Source organism: Xyrauchen texanus, chromosome 10 (genome assembly GCF_025860055.1).
Source record: "Xyrauchen texanus isolate HMW12.3.18 chromosome 10, RBS_HiC_50CHRs, whole genome shotgun sequence".
NCBI classification, from domain to species: Eukaryota; Metazoa; Chordata; class Actinopteri; order Cypriniformes; family Catostomidae; genus Xyrauchen; species Xyrauchen texanus.
This window is the reverse complement of record NC_068285.1, coordinates 44,941,039-44,953,912: the sequence shown is the minus strand read 5'-3', so window position 1 is coordinate 44,953,912 and position 12,874 is coordinate 44,941,039.

Genomic DNA, 12,874 nt, shown 5'->3' with positions numbered 1-12,874 from the left:
GGAGGGCGCCCTCGGCGAGCAGATGGGGCCTGGGCCGTGGCGGCAGGCTTGCGGCGCGGCATGATGTGAGAAATGGCCTCCGTCTGCTTCTTCACCAGGGAGAACTGCTGGGCAAAGTCCTCCGCGGTGTCGCCGAAGAGGCCGAACTGGGAGACAGGGGCGTTGAGGAAGCGAGTCTTGTCGGCTTCACGCATCTCAACCAAGTCCAGCCATTGCTGACGTTCCTGGACCACCAGAGTGGCCATCGCCTGCCGAGTGCCCGCTGTGACCTTCGTCGCTCTCAGGGCGAGGTCGGTCGCTGGCGCAGTTCCTGCAGCGTGTCGGGATCAGGGCCACCCCGTGCATGTTGCGGAGTGCCTTGGCTTGGTGGACCTGCAGGAGAGCCATGGCATGCAGGGCGAAGCGGCGGCGTCGGTAGCGCTGTAGGCCTTAGCGGTGAGCGAGGATGTTGCTCTACAGGACCGGGAAGGGAGTACAGGGCGGCCCGCCAGGTGGTAGTGCTTCGGGGCATAGATGGATCGCAACAGCTCTATCCACCTGGGGATCTCCGTGTACCCGTGGCGCTCCGCCGTCGAGGGTGGCGAGGCGGATGAGCAGGTGGCACGGCGAGTGGAGAGGGTGCTCTCCGCGAAGGCGTCAGCTCATCATGCACCTCCGGGAAGAAAGGTACTGGGGGCGAGGCTGTGGCGGCACCCACGCCAAAACCAATCGTCTAGCCGTGATGGCTGCGGGGAGGATGGAGGGTTCAATCCAGGCCCACGCTATTGGCTGCCCGGAAAGCATATCGGACATCTGCGCGTCGGCCTCCTGCTGGGCGTGCAAGCCCGGCGGCAGCCCACAGGAGCCCTCAGCGTCAGAGCCACGCCCTCCGATGTCGCGGCGAACTCATCTGCTTCCATCGCAAGAGGGTAGGCAGACTGGCTGTGAGGCGAGTCGCCGCCACCTCGAGCGGGGCGGAGTCAACGGCGTGCTGGAGCGCGGGTGGTCGAGGGCGTACCGGCGGAGCTGCACCCGCTGCCATCCCCAAATCACCTCCATCGCCAGCCGCATCGTCCTCAATCCCGTGGGAAGAAGGAGCGACGTGGGGGGTGGCTGGAGTGGCTTGCTTATGGTTGTAAGCAAGCGGCTTGCTTACGGTTGTAAGCAAGCCGTGACCGCAACGTTGTCATGGTCATGTTCTCGCAATGAGAACATGAACCATCCACAAACGCAGCCTCGGTGTGATCGCTGCCCAGACACACGAGACAACGCCTGTGGCCGTCGGAAGCGGAGAGTACTCTACCGCATCCAGAAACAACACAGGGGCGGAAAGGCATCTTTAAAAGACGGCGTCCTGAAAAGGGCGTTCAACGCCGCTGTGTTTTTGCTCTTTTAGAGGAAATTACTCTTTTAAATAAAATCACTCTTTTATGAATGAAAGACTGCGTGAGAGATCTTTCTATCTGCAACTGTCGATGCGCTCAGGGGCAGGAAGTGCACAGCCGTGCAACCAGGAGAAAGCCACTGTTGTGCGCCGCAGAATCCAACAGCATGCAGCAGAGGATAGCAGGAACTTCGGTGTAGTAACGCAGCAGACTGCAAACACGACCATCGGCTCGAAGAAATTTTCTGAATGAACTCCCGTATTTGCGCCGCTTAAATACCCGTATGTCTGGGGGCGGGACATGCAAATACTGGCTGCCAACTCTCATTGGCCTTTTTTCATAGTACAGAGGTGAATATCGGCGCTCAAGAGAGACCCCTAGTGTCGTTCTCTGACACAACGTAGGAGAGCGACAGAAGGGGAACAGGTGCCATCAGGATGCTGGCTATATTTCCATTTGATCAATTAATTCTGAAGCAAATTGATAGTTGGTGTAAGAAACAAATAGTTTATTATAATTTTATTCACTTTAAAAAATCGCTTTCTGCCAACAGTTAGTGGGTGTAGGTTGGAAAACCTAAGCTATGTGCAAGCTTTAGAAGAGGCTTTATCGAATATGATATAAAAGTGGCAACCTGCACCATTGCTCCATTAAGAAGCTTTTTCTACCAGATCTTTAAAATTTGCTTTGTTGTTGTAACCTAATGTATTCAGGATTATTTAATTCATTTATTTTGTTAAATAACAATTCTAACTTGAATAAAACAAGTTAATTCAGATGTAACCACATTAATCACTTTTTTGTTTTCTTCAGTGTGCACCAAAGAAAATTCGCTTCATATGGAAACATCTAAATTCACTGCTTTTATTTAAGTTTCAAATTATATTTAAAAATACTAAATCAATCTGACTACATTAGGTTGCACCAACAAAAGTCATTTTTATGCTTTAGATAAAGTAGAAACAGTTGCCACTTTTTATAGTGTAAAAATTGTTCACGATGACATATTTATCTTTGTTCCCAGCGTATTACGAAATGTCTTTGCATAATCTGCCGTTTCTTGTCTACCACTTTTGGATGCATTTGAATGGGAGTGAATAGAGCACAAAGTGTAGTTTGATCAACCCTTTACTGCAGAATTATTTACAAAAAAATGTGTCCTAAATGTTGTATATCCAGTGTTTATAATACTGTCAAATGAATAAAGGACACATCTATGAGTTCTTCTCCTCTGAAAATATGTTCAGTTCGAATGCATTTTAATGGAAGGAACAATAGATTTAATTCGATAATTAAGAGTCTGATGAAAGATCAGTATCAGTCCTACTGTCAGAATGTGCTAGTTTTTTCTAGGGCTTAAATTTAGTCCCAGTCCAGCCCTGGAGCACGCAGAACACCGCAGAATTGGAAAAGCCAGTTGTTCATAAAATTCTACATTCCTCACACCTTATGTATTTCTTTATGAAATATTATTTCCGTATTTAAGAGTGTAGTACTCTCAGCTCTTTACAATATATTTAAATACTTTCCATAGAAATACATAGATTTAAAAAAATTAAATTTCGCAAAAAATTAAGAAAAAGAAGCTAAACCATTAACCAACCACTATAATTCCTGTGGCAATTGCACACACACACACACACACACACACACACACACACACACACACACACACACACACGGAACATCCTCAGAAGACTTTTGGAAATTGACAGTGAATCATCTGCCCGGAAATTATCCATGAGAGGCCAGAAACAGATGGAAACCTACATTACTCAGGTTGTCTAAGGTAGTTAGCTAATTAAAATAAATTTCTAAACTAATTTAGAGAAGAAAAATATAAAACATAACATAAACAAGATATTTTTAAAAAGGGACACAATTTTTTTTATTTTGACTTTACTTCCATAAGAAATCAGATGTCTTTCTGCACATCACAGCAATAAAGCTCAAGAGACTTGCACACACGCACGCACACACACACACACAAACACACGCGCACACGCGCACACACACACACACACACACACGCACGCACACACACACACGCGCGCGCGCACACACACACACACATAATACATATATATGAAAGGTGATGCAGACGAACTCCGAACTTTGCAGTTCAAGTAAAAATAAAGAAATAAACAAAAAACCTTCAATATCACAAAAGAGAAAGGCATCTCATAATGCTCATCTGGCCTCTAACAAAAAGCACCATACCATTTTTATTTTATTTAAAACTAATACCATGTTTGGGGGTAGTAGTGTATGGTATTATATGAAGTACCTTGGCACCATTAATTCCATAATCATTCAGTGAGTTTATGGCAAAGGACCATGGTTATAACACCTGAAATATGGTACTGACATTTTTGTAAAGGGTGCATTTGGTTATCAAAGTTATATAACAATAGAGTGCAGTGCACAAGGATGGGACTGCTTTCGTTATATAAAGGCAATAATGCTGCACTCACCTGCCGATCGCGGTCGATGACGACATGTTCACTTTCACTTTCTTCACGCGCTCATGGCTCGCTTGTGCTGTTGATTTGTCCTGTAGCGCGCGCTGTAATCTTTACGTTTTAAACGGTCAGTCAGTCAGTAAGATCCTTCGCTTGAACGTGCCGTCCACTCGCTGCGAGATCACGGTGAGTTCTCTGAGAGAAGCAGCGGTTCAGGTGCGCGGGGTGGGTGTAGTGTTGTAATGTTATGATCTGCGGAGAGACCCTTTCTCACCCCGGCTCTCCTCCTGCCGGAGCTCACAGACGGAGTGAATGGGCGGACGAGTCCCGGGCTAACGGATAAAAAACGGAGATCAAGCAATGGGATAATATCTGTGCTATGATTTGAACAGATAATCAGTGTTATGGAAGCAACTTTGAAACTGAGCAAAGCTTCTGATAATTAAGTGGTTAATTTAGTGTGTAAATAACAGTCATAAAATAAATATGATGGTAAGAATGAGAGGTGCAATCAGTTTGAAGGATATTTAGCGCCATACAAGGAATAGCTCACAAACAAAATGGGAAAATCTGTCATTATTTACTCATCCTCATGTCGTTGTTACCCATTTGACTTTCTTTCTTCAATGGAACCCAAAGGAGAAATTTAAACAAGTCTTGACAGGGTTTATTTGGCATATAGCCTATAAGGAAGGTGACCTGTAATTGCAGGGCTCAACATTGAGTATTGTCATGTGCTTGCCCATCCGACAAAGAAATTGGTTATTTACTAGTCCGTAGAGAGAAAATATAGGAAAAAAAGAAAGGATAATCTTTTCTCATATTGCTTATTATTATGTACTTACATTTATTTCTAGAAAATATAGGCCTCCAGAACAAAGTAGGCTTTATTTATTTATTTATTTATCACAAATGCCTTATTTTATTGACAAAATATTTGATCAATCCCGATGTTCTTCTCCAATGTGCAAAATAAAACATTTATTGGGAATTATACTATCATCAGTGCCGCCACTCCCTATATGCAATTCAGCAGTCTGGTTAGGGCACCAATTCCCAAGGGGGGCATCAGAAACTCCACCAGCTGTCCTTTCCCGAACGTTATATGTTATTCAAGCACCCAATAGCAGTCGCGGACGATCATCCCACAGTGTGCACATCATCAGATCATTGCTTCGCACCAATTACAATGTAATGTCAACAAACCCTAAAACCCCAAAATTACATAAAAAATTATAATTGTAATTTTTTTTACAGCTCAAATTATCCATGAGTTTTAACAGAAGAATTAATGTAAGTGCTTTTATAAAATGATATGCTTCACATTTCTTCTTTTAAATCCACCAAAATTTGGCCACATTCACTTCCATTGTAATTTTCTCACTGTAACCTCGATTTTTGCTTTTTTAAAGAAAAAGAGTGAAGAGTCTGTGATGATGTTGACATATATTCTTGTGATTGGCTATTACACAGCAGTATCCAGGGTTGATGGGTTTATGGGGGCGGGGTTCCGCCATTACTTCTGCCTTCTGACCTGCGAAGGACAACGGACTGAGATGTCGAAGTTTCAGTTGCCCGAGACTTTTGATTTTGCACAGCCGTCAGGATGTAGACAGCGGTTCTCATGCTTCGGTATTGCAACAAAGCTCTACTAGGAATACGGTGATGTACAAGTTAATTCATTGGTGTATGCAATGGGCAAACAGGCAGAGCTGGAATTCAGCATGTTTACATTTACCGCTGAGGAAGAAAATTACTATTACAACTCAAAGATTAATGAACATTTTGTGCCCAAATGTAAACTAATCCATGACCGTACATGCTATCATAAGTGGAGTCAGAGAAGTGGAGAAAGAGTGGAGGCATTTGTGAGGAGTCTGTACGAGCTGGCAGAGTTGTGTGCATTTAGGGGCTACTAAAGACGAGTACATTCGCAATCGCATCGTGATTGGAATAGTAGATAGCGACGTGTCTGAGAAGCTGCAACTAGAGCCTGAGTTGACACCTGAGAAGACAATACAAATTGCTCGCCAGTCAGAAATGATCAAAAGGCAAAGTGCTGATTTGAGAGCTGCTTGTGATGTAAATGAAGTAGGGCACATGTTCAAGCACCAAAAGGAATTTACGAAGCAAACGTGGTAAAAGCAGAAACTCAGATGCTAGGCAAAGAGAAGCAAATAGCAAAGAGAATTCTTCACGATGCGCACGTGTGCATGATTTTGAGGCATGTCCGGCTCGAGGGAAATGGTGCCACAGGTGCAACTAAATGGGCTATTTTGAGGTCGCTTGTAAAGCAAAGACTGTAAAGGAAGTGATAAGTGACACGCATGAAGATGAAACTAACAGCACATGGTTTCTGGGCTCTGTTTCGAATTATGCAAATAAGGATGAGTGGCATGTGAAGCTACCAAATAAATGGTGTGACTGTAAAATTCAAGATTGATACAGGAGCAGACATTATAGTGATGTCAGTGTATTACAGAGTTGCTCAGACAACCAGATACATTTAGCTTTGATGAGTTACCATTCTACACCTATCAGCGCAACTGGATTGAGCTATGCTCAGTTTATGTCCAGGTGTCAGATCAGAAAAACTATTCCAATGCTGCCTATGAACAAATCATAAAGAAAGAAAAACAGACCAAATTGGCATACTAGCACTTTTACAACCATCACCATTCAGCACGTGTCTAACCTGACTTACATCCAGGACAGTGTGTAAAAGTCAAGTTGGATGGGGAAAAAAGATGGAACACACCAGCGACAGTCTTCTGAAAGGCTCATGAACCCAGGTCATATATTGTGCAAACTGAGGAAGGCACAATTGCTTGCCGGAATTGGAGACATCTTCAGAGTGTCCCAGAAACACCTGAAACACAGACTGCACATGGGAACATTGAACAGACTTAAGAATTCTCCTGTGAGACTGACTCTTCCTGAAACACCTGGAATGGGTCCAATATGCCAATTCCCACCACACCAGTCGCACATACATTCACCAGCAATAGAACCTTGCTGGTAGAGAAGAAAAACCGCCTGCAAAGTTTAAAGATTATGTTTTGGGGTAATCATGCAGGAAGGAACCTTTACTATGTGTTAATTTTATATTCTGTGTAATGTTCTGTTTGACAGTTCAATTCAAAAGAGATTGGTTTTAAATAGATTTAAATAGAAGATATTTCAAATAAATAAATAATAATAATAATAATAATTTTGGTAGCATAATTAAGAATAACCAGATTGAAATGTGTGCTCTGTTATAGAAGGGAAGAATGCTAAAGAGGGGAGATGTGATGATGTTGACGTATATTCTTGTGATTGGCTATTGCACACCAATATTCAGGGTTGATGGGGTTACTGGGGTGGGCTTCCGCAATTACTGAGAGTTGTAGTGATAGATACAATTTATGTGTGAATAATAAGGTTTGTTCACAGGAATATACCTCATCTGCTCTGAATATCATGACAGTCTAAATTTATTTCTGTGGTCATCAACATTATGCCACAATTCTTCTGATTTTAACTTGTATTGAACCCGGAATATTTCTTTAATCAGTCAAAAAGAAAAAATCATCATAATTTATTTATTATTAATTCTTTAAGCAGTTCCCATCTGTTCAAATTTTAGGCTCTTATATGTTATTGAACTCCCCATCTATATAGTATATTTCTTTCCACTCAATCTTTGTATTCATCCTTGATAATATTTCTCTCCACTCTGCCCTTGCATTTGTGGAAACTCTGAATCGTGTTTGTAATTTGCTTTAAAGCTGCCATTTTATTAACTCTATTAATTTATTTCTTAGTAACGGAGGTAGTATACCAAGAATAAGATTGTCAGGGCTCACTTCGATCTTATGATTAAATAAATTGTTTATCTGTTTGTGATTTCTTTATTTCAATATAGTTTTAAATGGGGAATATGGACTAAGTATCTCCCCCAAATGCCAACCTACAATATGACACCCCATTCTAATATAGCTGGCAAGAGCTGGGCCTGAGTTCTGGTAGAATTACATAAACCCTTTTTGATATTTCTGCCATTCTTGTCAAATGTGCTTTTGCCCAGGTCCGGGTCTGTGGGTGGGTGGGTTTTCCTTGTGTCCCCCTAGAAACTTCTGATGATGGCCCCAGTAAGACAGTGAACTGATAAAGGGGGTTTAACATCTGGGCTATACGATCTGTATATAGACAAGATCAGGGTTTGAAATTAACTTTTTGGCTCACCGGTCACTGTGGCTAGTAGTTGCCCAAGGCCACTAGCCACTCAGCATCTTCACTAGCCAAAATCCCACATCTCACAAAAAGTGATAAAGGTAACTGCAGTCTGTAACTGCATTAATTTGTTTAGACATTTTATTTAAACAAGAATGATGTGATTTCAGCAGGACACAGGCCTAATGGTTTAAGTAACCTATAAAACATCCAAAGGCAAATGCCAGTTAGAACAAGAGTAGGATAGCACAGGAGAAAATTTGTCAATAACTTGTCCATAATTCAAGGAAGTTTCAACCCCTTCAAATTGAAATGCCTATGAAAGTTCTTATTAAGGCCTATACCCAACAGTTTATAAGGAAGGACCCCAACGCAGGAGGCAGTTACACAAGGTTTTATTTATATAAAAAAAACACAAAATACAAACAAAAAAAAAATCACAAGGGAGATAAACAAGAACAGAAAAATCAAAAGAAACAAAGTAAATGGGGAACAGACCGACAGGAATACAAACAAAATCCGACATCAGACTGAACACACGGAGTTTAAATAAGCAGACTAACAACAGAGAACAGGTGATGCAGATAACAAGTTTAAAATGAAAATGAAAGGGGAGGGTATCACTCAAGACAGAAAAACATGTGCAATGAGGAACCAAACAAAGCCGTATACTAACATGACAAACACAGACAATTGACACGAGCACATGCCACCAGGATAATGCAAGCAACATGCACTCATGTCAACAGAAAATGACAGGACAAGAGAATACATGGCAATGCCAATAAAGCAATGCCATGAATTCTCAAACAAAAACCAGACTAGACAAAACGTGAGTGCCCACTGCAAAGTAATCAAGCAATTCAATGAACACCCAGCCACAAATAAGACATGAAACGTGTCAGAGCTGGACAATAAACACTACCAACAGAAGTCCAAAACCCTGACACAACCCTGACACAACATAGATAAAGGCAAGAAAACAGAGACAACACTAGACAATCAGGGAAGATGACATTACCCCATACCCCAAAGGATGGCTTCCAGGCACCCCAGGACAAAACAAGACAAACATAGTTACTAAACAAGACAAGTCAACACCTAGGGAAGGGAGGGGGAAAACAGGCAGATGGTGCAGATGTGATAAAAAAGACAAAAAAACCTGATATGTTCAGACTAGAAGATGCAAAAAATACAGTCCAGGGCAGAGCCGACAGGACAAGCAGGGTGGCACGGGTGGAGCACCTAAACTGGGCTTCGCCAGGTGACTTGTCTGGACTTGTTGACTTGGCAGGGTGCGCAGACCTGACTTGGCATGACAGTTAGATCAGACGAGACTGCTTGACTTGACAGTTTGAACTGATGAGATGACTTGACAGGGTAGTTTGACTTGACGTGGTGACTTGATTAGGAGTGATGATTTGGCTTGGCTTGACAGCTTGACTTGACATGTTGACTTGATTAGGTGTGATTGTTTGGCTTGGCGGCTTGATTTGACTGCTTGACTAGTCTTGGCAGTTTGATTTGGTTTGATGGCTTGACTAGGCATTTTTATCCCAGGAGATAGCTTAAGGGAATAAGCGGTATCTGGTGCCTCTAGGATGGAAGCGAGGACAGACGGCTCCATTAGGGGAGCAGAATAAACCAGGGAAACGACTTTCGTGGCCATGAGCACTGGCAGAACAGCCTCCGTGGCCGTGGGTGCTGGTAGAGGCAGGGGAACGACCTCCATGGACGTGAGCACTGGCAGAGATTGGGGAATGGCCTCCATGGCCAACTACTCCTGGGCTGGAGCTGAGTTCAATAGCAAGCCCATGTTGCCTCTGCTGGGTCTAAAGTGGTCAGACTATTATGTTACAGATTGTAAGGAAGGACGAAGTCAGTTACGACAAGTTTTATTGAAAACCAAAATTCAAACAAAAACTCACTAGGAAGATAAACAAGAACAGAAAACTAAAAACTCAAAGGACACAAACAAACTAAAACCCAACCAAGCAAACAGGAATCCAGCTGACAGGAATACAAACAAAATAATCTGTCACTTAACTGAACACAAGAGTTTAAATAAGCAGAATAACAAGGGAGATCAGATGAAACAGATAACAAACTTAACAAGGCAAACGAGAGGGTGGTGTATCACTCAAGACAGAAAAGTATTTGGCAATGTGAAACCAAACAAAGAGACATACTAACACATCACAAACACAGACAATTGACACAAGCACATGCCGCCAGGAAAACACAAGCAACATGCACTGATGTCAACAGAAAATGACAGGACAAGAGAATACATGACATTGCCAATAAAGCAATGCCATACATTCTCACACAAACACCAGACTTGACAAAACCTGAGTGCCCACTGCAAGTTAAACAAACAATGCAATGAACACCCAGCCACAAATAAGACATGAAACGTGTCAGAGCTTAACCACCCGATAATAAACAGTACCAACAAAAGTGGCCAAACTCTGACACAACATAGAACAAGGCAAGACAAACAGAGACAGCACTGGACAATCATGACGAGATGATGGCCACGATCCCGCCACAACATGAAAAACCAAGACCAAAGTGGCATGGTTGTGACAATCAATAAATTATGTAAACTAGCAATGAATGCTTTGATTGCATTGGGCCATTTTCAGGATCAAATCTTATTATATTGTTATCTCAGATAAAGGCGGTTAAACATTGAGGGCTGAGCCCCTACCCTCATATAATCATATTGTCCTAAGATTTTGTATCCTCACTCTTCAAAACCATGACGATGTCCTGTGAGGCTTATTCACATTGAATGGTTGTTGTATCCAGGTGCCCATTGCTTGATAAGATAACAATAAACATGTAGCAGTCAGAAGTTTTTCTAAGAAACATAAATGTTCTTCATTAAAACGATTAAAATCTATCTGCAAAAACAATCGGCAAACTTTAACTCTGGTGAACTCCGATTCTATGGACGGGGTTAAGGAAGAACCGATGCATATTGACCAGTCAATGGAAATAGGAGTGACTTTTGCTTTGTGACATGGTTCGTTATCATGCTGAATGTAGCCATTAGAAGATGGGTAAATTGTGGCCATGAAGGGATGCACATGGTCAGCGACAATACTCAAATAAGGTGTGGCACAAGCGATGATTGATTGGTATTAACGGGGTCCATAGTGTGCTGAGAAAACATTCCTCACACCATTAGACCACCACCACCACCATCCTGGACTTTTGACACAAGGCAGGTTGACATGGATTCATGCTGTTGGCGCCAAATTCTGACCCTACCATCTGTGTGACTCAGCAGAAATCGAGATTCATCAGACCAGGCTGTTTAGTCTTTAACACTTAGTTTTGGTGAGCCTGTGCCGACTGCAGCCTCAGCTTTCAGTTCTTGGCTGACAGAAGTGTAACCCGATGTTGTTTTCTGCTGTTGTAGCTGTTGTAGGGGTTATCTGAGTTACCATAGACTTTCTGTCAGCTCGTAACAAGTCTGGCCATTCTACTCTGATCTCTGTCATGAGCAAGGAGTTTTTGTCCACAGAACTGTCCCTTGCTGGATGTTTTTTGTTTTTTGCACCCTTCTCTTTACATTTTAAAGACTGTTGTGTGTGAAAATCCCAGGTAATCAGTAGTTACAGAAATACTCAAACCAGCCTGTGTGGCACCAACAATCATGCCATGGTCCAAATCACAGAGATCAAATTTTTTCCCATTCCGATGTGAACATTAACTGAAGCTTCTGACCCATATCTGCATGATTTTATACATTATACTGCTGCCACATGATTGGCTGATTAGAAAATCGCATGCATATGTATGCATGAACAGGTGTACCTACTGTAGGGCCTTGCCCAATATAAATGGAAGCGGAGACCGCATGGCCCTTTGTTCTATGATTAAAGGTGAGACATTGAACTCGGTTTCCCAGAATGCTTCACAGCCGGATGAGAAGTCCCACCCATGGACCCAATCTCAAACGTCATTGGTCAGAAGCGGCCTATGACCGATGACATCATCTTCTCCACAAAACTAGTGGACAGATTTGATTTCGATCTCTCAGCATACAGCTGCGCAAGCCTGCGGTTTAAAGAGACGCATATCTACACATACAAAGTAGATTCCCTCCTTCTGGACAAAGAGAGACCACAGTTTTCTAACCTCACCATTTGGCCATGGTAGAGTAAGATTAACTTTAGCTTTGTTGCAGTCGTGTAGTATACTTATTACAACCGGTTCATTCATTTTCACTACGAGACAACAGTAAATTTATTTAGAAAATGGAAAAGGTGATCAGCTTCCCTTCTCAATCGTTTTCTATCAAAGTTGACAACCTCCCTGCATTTCTCTCCATCACCGGACCCAAGAAATATCGCAGAAACGCGTCTTTTCTCTGACGAGTGTAAGACAAAAGACCCACTCCAGATCGTTTTCTCCTGACCGCACAACGCAACAGGAATTCAAATGGACAACCCTGCTGAAATCACACTGAATTTTATTGAGTTATCTGAACTAACGATTCAATCGCGCTGTTACCAGAGTTTATCCTCTGTTAAATTCATCGAAGCGAGCAGTTTTATGTTCGACTCAGGCTGGTGTTTAAAATACTCCTACCTGTTTCGTTCAGTTCCTTTGTGTGTCTGTTCATTACCACCCGCACGTGGTATTAGCTCCGTTGCTCTGGATCTGATCCAGCCATCTTTCTTTCCCTCCACATTAAAATAATCATTGGCTCCACCCTTTACGATCGAATCCTCCATTTTGAAACTAGTTTCCATTTTGAATTCAGTTCGCCATTTTGAACCTAGTTCTCAATGTTGAACCGATCCCCCAGTTTGAAAG